Below are 12,374 nucleotides of genomic sequence, written 5' to 3' on the forward strand. Positions count from 1 at the left end.
GATGACCCTGCTTCATGTTGAGGATCATTACCAGTGACAGAACCTGGGTGTACAGGTACAACCCTGAGATAAAGCAGTTGCCTTCGCATTCGAAGAGCCTATCATTTTTATGACCGAAAAAGACGAGGTAAGTGGGCCAAGGGCATACTCGTTGTCTTTTCGACATTCACTGAATGTCGAAAAGTCCACTAAAGGCGGTAGAGCATTTTCACATTTAGCTCCTAAACTCTGGAATAGTCTTCCTGACAGTGTTCGGGGTTCAGATACACTCTCCCAGTTTAAGTGTAGATTAAAAACATATCTTTTTAGCAAAGCCTACACATAACACACATCACACACATCACATCACAACCTTGTGCTCCAGAACATCTGATCACATGCACATTATCAACTTGTGCTGTTAATATCATGAACAGCAGCTACGCTAATTCCTCTCCACTGCTTCTCTTTCTCTCCCCATCCCGAGGCTTCCTGAGGTTTGGCCAGCTCCAGTCACGTCCCACCTCGTGAAGATTATGGACCTATGGATGATCATGGAGAAGTAGATGCCGAGTGTTTAAAGGCCCTGGCATGGAGAAGCTGATGCTGGATCTATGATGATCACAAATTGTTCTGTATTGTTGAAAGATTTATGACCAAACTTTTGATGTCACCCATATGAGGATGGGTTCCCCTTTGAGTCTGGTTCCTCTCAAGGTTTCTTCCTCATATCATCTAAGGGAGTTTTTCCTTGCCACTGTCGCCACGGCTGCTCATCAGGGACAAACGCACACCATTCACCTTCACTGTTGTTTTCTGTAAAGCTGCTTTGAGACAATGTCTGTTGTGAAAAGCGCTATACAAATAAACTTGACTTGACTTGACTTGACTTGAATTGTATCATGCAACTAGTATTATATATGCTGACCTTGAATGGGAGGTGGCAGCTTAGAAGTAAAGATTTTGGGTTACTGCTCAGAGGTTTAAGCCCTAGTATTGCCAATCTGCCCCTAAACACGGCCTTTAACCCTCTGCTCTACGGGTGCTGTAACATGGCTGACCCCAGCTTCCTAACAACTCTGGGATATGCTAAGAAAGAATTTCAATAATAAAGCACTTTTTCTTTATTTTGAATTATTAAATTGCAATGGACAATGGGAAATTTGGAAAATGGGAAAGTGGATTTTGGTGCTGTGAATAAATCTGGCCTGAGTCACATGGTTTGGATGGACTATACATGAGTGGGCAATTGTGATTGAGCCATGCAGCATAGGTGGTGAATAGATCACCAAGTCTGCTTTGGTGAGCTTGAATTGCATCCTGAAAGTGATGTCAAAAAGGAAATGCGATAACTTCTGAAAGAAGTGAAAAGGAACTGTGGCTAGGTTTAGCGGTGGTATGGGAAAAGCCCTGAGATCTGATCACTGAGCTCAGAGATTCACGAGATATAAAGAGAAATGGGGGTTGGTGGGGTGAGGGGGTAAAAAACAGATTCATGGAGACCTCCTGAAGTGAGGTTGTGAAGTAATGAACCTGAACTGATTTGGGAAATGTGGCAGGTTTAATGCTGTACATGCGATTAAAAACCCAGGTCTGAATTATTCAGGATCTGGTCTTTCATTGTATAAAAGGATGATGATCAAAGGTTGAGAGGGATGAGGATTATGCATGAGTTTATCTTCTGTTACTGGAAAGGTTCATTCCTTCTTTTCAATGAGTGTGCAACAGAAAATGGACAACATCCTTTATTGCCTCTGGTTATATACAATAAGAACATTTGAGAAAAATCATGTAATCATGTACATTTAACTTATTTCCCTTTGTATGTGTCTTGTGTACAATATGTTGATCATTTATTTATTCAAGCAGGATTAGGAATAGTCTTGCATTCATCTCGTGTGGATGATTTAACTGAGGAATTATCACAGACATTATGTATGTCTGTTAGGGGTTTTTTCAGTGTTCTGAAGACACAGTTTAAACCAAAGTGGTTGTGTCCTAAACTGTGTCTTCAGTGTTCTGAAGACACAGTTTAGGACACAACCACTTTGGTTTAAAACCAAACTTTGGATTGTGGTACAGATAATAGGAGTGCTCAATTACACAAGTACTTCTTTTGCTACACTATTCTACACCATAATTGATTTCTCGATTGAACTCGAATCCTCTTTCAGTCGTATGTATTTTCGACATTAGCCCATTCTTTTGATTGTATGCAGTTAATGACAACAACCATGACGATGGCGTAGTGTTTTGAAAGAGCCCGAGCTCATCAGTGTGTTTGGCCGAGCTCAGAATTGTGCATGAAATCTTTAAACATTGTACATTCCATCTCTTCAAACAGATGGCCAGAAACGTTTTGACTGCAATTCGCCAACTATAGTAGATGTCACTTGAAATCCTGCAGATGTAAGTACAATATGCAGGTGAGCGTGTAGATAATGGTGCTCACATCATCCATGCTTATATGCTTAGTGCTCAAAGAATAAACCAGGCCCCTCTGCTTCACGTCAATTATTTCCCTAAAACATCATGCCTCTTCGTGTTTTATTCGTTACGTCGTGTTTGAAGTTGGATGTGAAAATAGACATGCACACTTTGTTAAGCGATGAAAGCTCACCCTTTTTGCTATAGTCTTCCTGTCAGCTTGAAGAGGTCTGGTCATTTTCCTTTAATATCTTTCATCAATAAGGTGTTTCAGCCAGCAGACCCTCCGCACACAGGATATTTTTTATTCTTTTTTTTTTTTTGCCATTTTGTCTAAACTCTAGAGACTGTATGTGAAAGTTTGCAGATTTGAAGTTACTGAAATACTCAATTCAGTCCTTTTGGTACTAACATCCAGTATAACAGAGATAACAATTTCTTTTCATTCAGATGTTTAATGTAAAATGTAACTAAAATAAACTTTTTTAAAAGGGTGGCAGTGAGAAGCTCAATGGTTTAGGTGTTGGACTTCGGATTGCAAGTAAAATTGAAAAATGAATGCATTGAAAGTACAAATTTTAGATCTTTGGATTGAAGTTAAAATGTCAGTATGTCATATCTGGGGCTCTAATCAAGACTTTTACCCTTCAACCCTCAAATTGAGCAAACGGTTAAAATATTTTAAAGTTGCTCTGAATGAGTGTGTCTGCCAAATGCCTTTTTTGTAAATAAATTGCAGTTGTTCCCAATAAAATGTACAGTGAGTTTATGTTTCTAAGATGTGAGGAAATATTAGAGTATTCTTAAATTCTTAAATAAATCTAGGGTGGCCAAAGCTTGCAGTCACAGAAAATCTATAAATCCAAAATTCCATTTGGAGACTTTTGCTCAAATAATTTGGAAACCTTTGGTTTTAGCATCGCCAAGCTGCCACACTTGGCCCTTAATGCTTTGTGCTCCAGGAGTGTTGTAACATGGCTGCCCCTGCGCTCTGACCACAGCTTCCTAATATTGCTGGAATATATGAAGAAAGAATTGTGAAAAAAGAACTTTACAGTAAATGTAAAGTGGATGTGGCAAGTATAAAGCTCCTTTTCTTTCTTTCTTTCTTTCTTTCTTTCTTTCTTTCTTTCTTTCTTTCTTTCTTTCTTTCTTTCTTTCTTTCTTTCTTTCTTTCTTTATCTTATATCATATTTCTGCATAATCTTCTGTATCCAGAACGTAGACATTATTGTGTGTTGATGGACCGTAGCTCTTTATTTAAACAAAGATAATCTGCTGAATCAACCCTCCTATACAGTGTTTATAAAAAGTGGGTTTTGTCTCACAGAAGCAGTTTCCCAGTGCGGAAGCGACTCATTAGTCGTTAGCGTATCACCCTAAGGGTGGAAACACTTATGGTGTATAACGTAAGCAGTTCTCACCCAGAGATGGAGGTTAACGAGAAACAGGCTTAATTACAATGGACTGGGGGAAATTCCTTCGTGGTGGTGCGAGGCGTCAATTTTGAAAGGACAAAATGTTTGGTTTCCTCGTTAACACAGCATCGGGTCGAGTTAAGGCCGGAATGGCAAGCAGCTTAACGTCAGACTACTGCATTCTTTCTGTCTGGTTATCTATCTGTCTGTTGGGTTATATTTCTTTCTATGTCTATTTATAGTCATACTGTATAAGTAAGAGATAATTAGTGGCTAGTTTAATGCACGGTGTGGAGGTGAATAACTGCCAGAATGAGTGCATTAAAATCATGTAATGTACACCTAGGCACGGATTATCCTCCTTATATTATGTTCACTAACCAGCACTGACAATTTCGAGCTGTCAAGACTGATAGTTGTGAGTTATTTTATACACAGCTTTAGAATTCTGCTGCGCTATATCATACTCAGATAAATTTCATTTAATTCAATTACGTGATTCGTTTGAGAGAGAAAGGTACGTGCACCTATGCAGAGTATGACCTAATAATAAAACTGTTGGTGTTAGCTCCTTATGCTTTTTCTTTCTCATTTTTACGTTTTCTCTCCAACAACAACAACAACTCCAAAAAAGTTGGGACACTGTGCAAAAATGTTATTAAAAACAGAATGCAATTATTTGCAAATCTAATGAACCTCTATTTTATTTACAATAGAAAACTTATCAAATGTTTGAACTGAGAAAATGTACCATTTTAAGTAAAAAAAATAAGGTAATTAAAATTTTATGGCTGCAAAATTTCTCAAAAAAGTTGGGACATGGCAACAAAAGTCTGGAAAATGTAGGTGTTAATAAAATGAAACAGTTGGGGAAACATTTTGCAACTAATTAGGTTGATTGGCAACAGGTCAGTAAGATGATTAGGTGTAAATAGTGTTTTAAAGAGACAAAGTCTCTATGAAGTAAAGATGGGCAGAGCTTCACCAATCTTTGAAAGATGGAAAGACTTCACCAATGCTGAATGGTATATACAGATTTTAGAGCAACAAATGCTTACATCCAAAAAACTTCTTTTTCAGTGAATGCCTTGCATATTTTAGCAAAACAATGCTTACTGCATCTATTACAATGGCATTACTTGGTAGTAGAAGAGTCCAGGTGCTAAAGTGGCCTGCCTGCAGTCTGGACCTTTCACAATTTGAAAACACAAAACAAAAAATACACCAAAGGACATCCAGAACTGTTGAGCAGCTAGAAACCTGTACATATAGGACAACACTCCTAAAACTGGTCTCCTCAGTTCCCAGATAAATACAGACAGAAGAAGTGATGCTACACACTGGTACACATGGCCCTATCCCAACTTTTTTTAAATGTTCATGTTTTTTATATTGTAAATAGAATATCGATTAATCATAATTCAGTTTATATTTACATCCCAACTTTCCCCATATTCACCAAATGTTAAACCATACCCAAAAGTCCTCTAACATAGCTAGGAAATATTTACAATCAATGTCTGACTCTGTATGAAACCAAAACTATTACTATGGTTACAGTTATTTATAGAACAGTACATTTATATAGAACATTGGTTAAATTGGCCTCCCTGTGTTATTAACGCTTTGAACTCATACCATTCATCCAACCAGAATCGAATATTTAGACTGACTGTGGTATAAACTGTAATAATGAAGTGAAGTCTGTGTAGTAGGTTTATTAGTGCACTGTGCTGTAAAACTGCTCTGTATCCAGTGGTATTGTTTTGTCTCTCCTCAAGGATTTTGGCGTCCCTCCATATCCACACCGGAGACAAAACCCAGCACTGAGACTGGACGACGTTTTGCGATGTAGCCAACAATCCTAGTTTGTGGTCATCAAGTTGTGCGAAGAGAAAAAAAAATAGAGATGGAGTGCCAGCCATGTTGAGCTTAGCCAGGATTTTTTCCTGGACACACTTTTCTTTGTGCTCTATAAAGCATCTCTTTTCATTTTATCACTCCACAGTGTTGGTGGGAACGTGGCGTGTCCTCTTGCTGACCAGAAGGAATGTCCTTCTAATGCAGAGCTGTGTCAGTGATGTGACACACTACTCTTAACACATTCTTTTAACACATTCTCACACCAGATTTTGAATCAAAGCCAAATTCAGCCTTTTGGTCAACCTTGACATGTTGTTTTTCATTTATTATACAACTTACACTTTTTATCCCTTTATATTTAAGTTTAATTATATAAAAAAATTAATGATGAAGTTTCTATTATTGCTTACATTATAGCAGCTATAATCACCAGCCTCCGTGTCAATCATTGTTATGGCAACAGGTTACAGAGAAAAAAAACACAAATAAATGTGTCTTTTATATATTTTATCAGAGGTCGCTGGGAAGGGTTGCAGAGAAGAATTAAATTTTTTGGCCTAACAAACGTCTCCTGTGCTACCGAATCTTGAATATTCCATTCTCAAAATGTGGTGGAAAACTTGCTGACTAGGACAAAAGCACTGATATTGGAGAGTCCCTATATTACGGTGAAATAAAACTATATCAAAGAAATGTATATAGGTATGTCTTTGTCCTTTTATCTCTAATTTATTTACACTTTATTTAATTCAAGTTTACTCCCCGTGGGCTCACCACCTGCAGGAGGGACCGTAAGGGATGGTGCTGTGGGGATTGGGCAGCAGTCGAAGGCGGGGGCCTGCTTAGACTGCTGCGACCCGAATTACGGATAAGCGGGAGAAAATGAATGAATGAATGAATAATTCAAGTTTATTTCTATAGCACTTTTAAAAATGGACATTGACAAAGTAGTTTTCAGAATTTTAGAATTACAGAATTATAGAGCAAAAATCGCTTATATTTTATTGTATTCATTAGTTTTTTAATAGGGAACCCATCCTCATCTGGGTGACACCAAAAGTGTGATTATAAATTATAAAAACATTACAAACCCTGGAGTGAGACTAACCATGAGCACCCAAGTGTATGATAAGAATTAATGTCCTTTCTACAGTCTGATATTCAATATTATTTGTTTAATTTAACACCAACTCCTCCATGCCAGAACCTTTAAATGTTAAATTATAGAGAAACAGCATATGTAGATGGTTATTTTACATATTTATTAAGAGGTTGTTTATCCTTAAAAGTCTAAAATCTTCATGAAGTGAGATACAACTGGAGCTGTTACATCTCTAGATGACTCGGGATCCTCACGGGGTTGGCATCCTCTTTTTGAAGGTCAGAAATCTTCATGAGCTGGCACCTAACTGTCGCAACCTCTAAATACCTTTGGATAAGTAGCAAAAGAGAAATCAGCAAAAGAGCAAAAAGAGTATCAGTGGAGAGGAATTTATAATATTAGCAAGCACAAGCTGTTAATGTGCATTTAATCAGATGTATTGGAGCACAAGTTTACGTTTTAACTAAGTGATTATATCTGAGCCCTGAACATTGTTAGGAAGGCTATTCCAACGTTTTGAAGCTAATTTCTTTTTAGCTTATTTTTGGATTATTATTAATAAGCTTTTCATCACTGCAGTGTTCACCATCTTATAAAAATTGTAATTGGATTTTAGTACAAAATCGAAGCGTCTTACTTTTGCAGTGTTAACATAAGTTACAATCACCTTAACCTCACACCTTTACTGTAACCCCACCTCCTAAATAATACCCTGTCATTCATTTACAATAGAGTGAGTGTGTTGGAGATTTTTTCTTTGGTCCCAAGCGGACTTGGCGTTTTCTCACGTGACTCTTGTTTGACAGCAGCTGTAAACATCTGTGAGAAACATCAGTGCATGGGTAACCACATTTACAGGACACAGGACTTTCCTTTTACACCGAGTACCAACTGTGTACAAAAAGTGCAGGATATTTAAACATTTTCAGTACAAATGCCTATAGCACTAATCTGCTACAGAAAGGCGCTCCTTGTGTGCCACCCAGATCCGAATCAGATTTTAACATAAACACTGAACTGATCTGCTGTGTGTCTTTTCACCCTAAAGGTTAAAGGTTTAAAGGTGCAGATGTAAACACTGCAAAATTGTTAACACGTGATCAAGCAGAAGTACAACACAGCTAAAAAAAAAAGTAATATTCTAATAAAGCAGAGCAACAGGAAACAATCACATGAAGGAAAAAGTGTGAAAAGTGAATTTTTTGTAAATAATAAATCAGATACGCAAAGCATGCTAACCCCAAGCATCTGCGTTCAAAATGTCAGCATATTCATGGATTTTGAAATGATTGGGTAAATGCCTATCCTCTACATTAAAAAAAAGAAAAAAAGACAATGGAGAGTGGACCTTATCCACATTTTACATTTTACTGTAGTAAGTATCAATTCATTGAAGATCTGACTTGCATTGCTTTTGTTAGAGATAAAATAAGAAAGAAAGAAAGAAAGAAAGAAAGAAAGAAAGAAAGAAAGAAAGAAAGAAAGAAAGAAAGAAATTTAGACAAAGAAGAAAAAAATGTTTAAGAAATAAAAAAGAAAGAAAGAACATCCACAGCACTCATCTCACCAAAACAGTAGACCAAGGAACAGATAAACTGTGTAACTGTCAACTTGCAATGAAAAAGTAATGATTAAACACACACACACACACACACACACACACACACACACACACACACACACACACACACACACACACACACACACACACACACACACACAGGAAAGAATGCAGTAAACAGCCAGTCGGAGACACAGTGCTGTTATAAAGTGCAGTGTTAATGTGAGTATACTTCACACTAATGGTGTTAAAAGAGCTGTAGTTTATGAAGCACATGTGTTGTTCTGCCATAAAAATGTGTAAACAAGTGCAAAAGGAAAAAACACTTACATCACTTACAGCACAATCTGTACACTTTTTTATATTTAGTACAGTGTACAGTTCTACTGCTTGAGTAATGATTCTAGACAGAAAATAACAGAGAAAAACACAAGAAAAGAAAGGAAAAATTAATATAGATGGACAGAAAAAAGATAGAATGAAAGAAAGAGGAATAAAATTGTAAGAAAGAAAGAAAGAAAGAAAGAAAGAAAGAAAGAAAGAAAGAAAGAAAGAAAGGTGTAATTAATTTAGACCAATTATTAAAGCGGAAATAATTATGTGTTCAACATTCCAGCCAGTGAGACTTTAGTATGCATACTGCCTATTGCCATGTCAATGAAAAGTGTGTGTGAAAAGTGTGTGTATAGTGCGTGTCCTCGTCAGCAATATTGTTTTGTCTTTCTTCAGTGCATCCCATCGTATTCACACTGAAGAGAAAATCCAATTCAGAAAAGCCAATCAGAAACATGTTTTCAGACTTTCTATTGTCACAATGTGAAAACTCAGATTCAAGCTCAGTTTTATGTTTTTGATTAAACCAAATACAGACAGCTTAGACAAAACAGACTCAAACATCAAACATCAGCAGGTCAGGTGATTTACAAACAAGCAGAACTAGGACAGACTGGGACCAAAGTACCGTGAAACAAAATGAGTTAAGATCAAAAGGCCAATCAAAGAGACAAATACAAAATCTGAGCAAATACTTCACATTTGTGGATAGGATTAGAGACTCTCCTAAGGGTGTGTGTGTGTGTGTGTGTGTGTGTGTGTGTGTGTGTGTGTGTGTGTGTGTGTGTGTGTGTGTGTGTGTGTGTGTGTGTGTAAAATTAAGCACAAGTGTTCTCAACTTAAGTAACTGGTATGTCGGTGACCGTGTTGCAGGTTGTGGGTGGTGTAGCTCAATGTGCCATGTTTTATGTCGTAGTGTTTGCTGGGAATTCGAGTTCTGACATATATAATATAACTGGATTATTATTATACTGAACAAAATTATAAACGTTTTTATAAATATTGTAAAATATTTGAGAGAAATAGGCCTTTTGTGTACATACAAAAAGTCTTATATCTTTAAATTCAGCTCATGAAAAATGGGGCAAAAACACAAGTGTTGCCTTTATAATTTTGTTCAGTATAATTACAGTAAAGGCAAGGGTTAGGGTTATGGTTAGTGTGTTAATAGTACACTACCTACAGTACATAAAGTACACAAAAGTATTAATACACCTGACTAATGCCTTCTGTATATGGTTCTTCCCTAAACTGTTACCACAAAATTAGAGGCATATACAGTATCTCATTAAAGTGGGTACACCCCTCACATTATCTTCTATTAGGGCAAAAAAAATTGTGATGGTAGGACAATTCTCTCATATTGACCACTGTACTGTGTGTTCAATATGGCACCTCTTGGCAAAGAACTCTCTGAGGAATTAGAATTGTTAATCCCCACAAAGAAGGCTGAGGCTATAAGTAGATCAGTAACACCCTGAAACTGAGTTACAGTACAGTGGCCAGAGTCATACAGAGGTTTTCCAAGAGAGGTTCCATTTAGAAATCAGGCCTTGCAGGGGTCCAACAAAGAAGTTAAGTCAGGTGCAGAAGCTAGCTTTTAAAAACAGATGCATGAGTGCTGTCAGCACGGATTTAGAGGTTACAGAAACTAAAAGTTTGCTTGTCTGTCAATATTGACACTTTGGACACAGTTTTGACATGTTCTCTTAGAATGAAGTTACTTTTGTTGCCAGCTATTTTGACAATAATGGCTGTATGTTAAGTTATTTTCAGAAGACAGTACATCTGTACTGTTATACAAGCTGAACATTGACTACTCTTTAATATATCCAAGTTTCATTTCTATAGTATTTTTCCTTGAGAAGATGTTGTCAATTTTGTAAGATACTGTAATTGTATAGGACGTCTTTGGAAGCAGTAACATGAAATTTTCCATTCATTTGAGACCTTAAACTGTTCCAGCATGACAGTGCCTCCGTGCACAATGCCATCTCCATGAAGGTATGTTTCATATTAGAAATGGAAGATCTTCTGCTATATAACTCTGTCCTCAACCCTATTAAATATCTTTGCGATGATGCACCCCAGGCCTTCATTACCTCAGTTACATCCTTGTGGCTGAATGAACACAAATCTCCACAAAATCTAATGAAACATGTTCCCAGAAAAGTGGAGGTTTTTATAACAGCAAATGGGAACTAAACGTGGAATAGGATGTTCAAATAGCAAATACAAAATATAGGACAATAGAACAGGACTATGTTTTACTACTCAAAGCACCATGTAATGTTAGGATTCAATGATCAAGTAAAATAAATAAATAAATAAATAAATAAATAAATATATATATATATATATATATTTAGTGAGGACCCAAATGCAAGATGCACACAGGGGTATAGAAAAAACAGGCTTTAATAATAAAAAGTAATCAGGCTGAGCAATGGGGCAGTGTGCCAGGGAGATCCTGACATTTATATAGAGTTTTTACCCTGAAGATGTAATGTAGTTTACAAAATAAAACTAATTAAAATTTTGTGGGCAGAACCTGACATTTAACACATAATATCTATATCCATGGCATTGGGGAGCTGGTAGTTTAGTGGTTAAAGAATTGGACTTTTGATATGAAGGTCAAATCCCAACCACACCAGTCTGTATGTACACTCTTTCTGTATAAACAATAGCTTACTGCAGAAATTAAAAGGAATTGTTTGTTAGGAAAGCTCTTCAAGCACCCGGGAATGTTAATAACTTGAGCACTTGAAATCGTAAAACATCCTGGCTACACCAATGTAGGAAAAATCTAAATTAAGAGGTTTTTACTTGTAGTTCTGATTAATATACTTAGTCACTAGTGCTAGTCAATCATAATGGAATAACATGAAAGGATTTTATACACGTTATAAATTGTTTAAGTTAGTTGACGCATTTTATACACATTTCGAGGATCATGACAACGGTGAAAATAACGTTTGTTAGCAAGGCAGGGCTACACCGACATTTCAGCGAAAGAAACACTGATAAGCAACACATGAACCTCCAGAGGATGATGTGGAGGCAAATAACCGCCAGACTTGGAGTGCATTAAAATGGGGGAACGTGCACCTAGCCATGGATTATATATCTTATATGCCCTTGGTCATTTGTCAGCACTGACAAATTAAAGCTGGCACTGATGTTTGCAGAGCCGAAATGCCTAAATGGATAAAACTAAGGGTTCACTTTTACTGGTTATTTAATAAATGGATCTGGAAATGTGCTTGATGCACAAAGATCAATTAGTGCCACGAGGGTATATTTTCCGGACTATAAAGCGCACCCATATATAAGCCGCACCCACTGAATTTTACAAAAAATTTTAATTTGAACATAAATAAGCCGCAGCTGTCTATAAGCCGCAGGTGTCTACAGTGAACATAATGAACTTTACACAGGCTTTAACGAAAGACACGTTACACACGGTGTAACGGGTGAAATATGTTGCGCTTCCTTTAAGAGCAGAGCGGTATTTTGGGAATAGCCTGCCAATGCATTCTCCCGGTATTACTGCGTGTGTGCAAGACGAGGAATATGTCCCTATTATTTTCTGATGCTCATTTCTAAGTTTCTTTGACTAACTCGTAACGCTGTTGCCAAAAATAAAAAATAAAAAAGCATGAGTTTTGGAAACCTGTCTGTGTTTATA

This window comes from Silurus aristotelis (genome assembly GCF_946808225.1).
Source record: "Silurus aristotelis genome assembly, chromosome: 19".
In the NCBI taxonomy this organism is placed as follows: Eukaryota; Metazoa; Chordata; class Actinopteri; order Siluriformes; family Siluridae; genus Silurus; species Silurus aristotelis.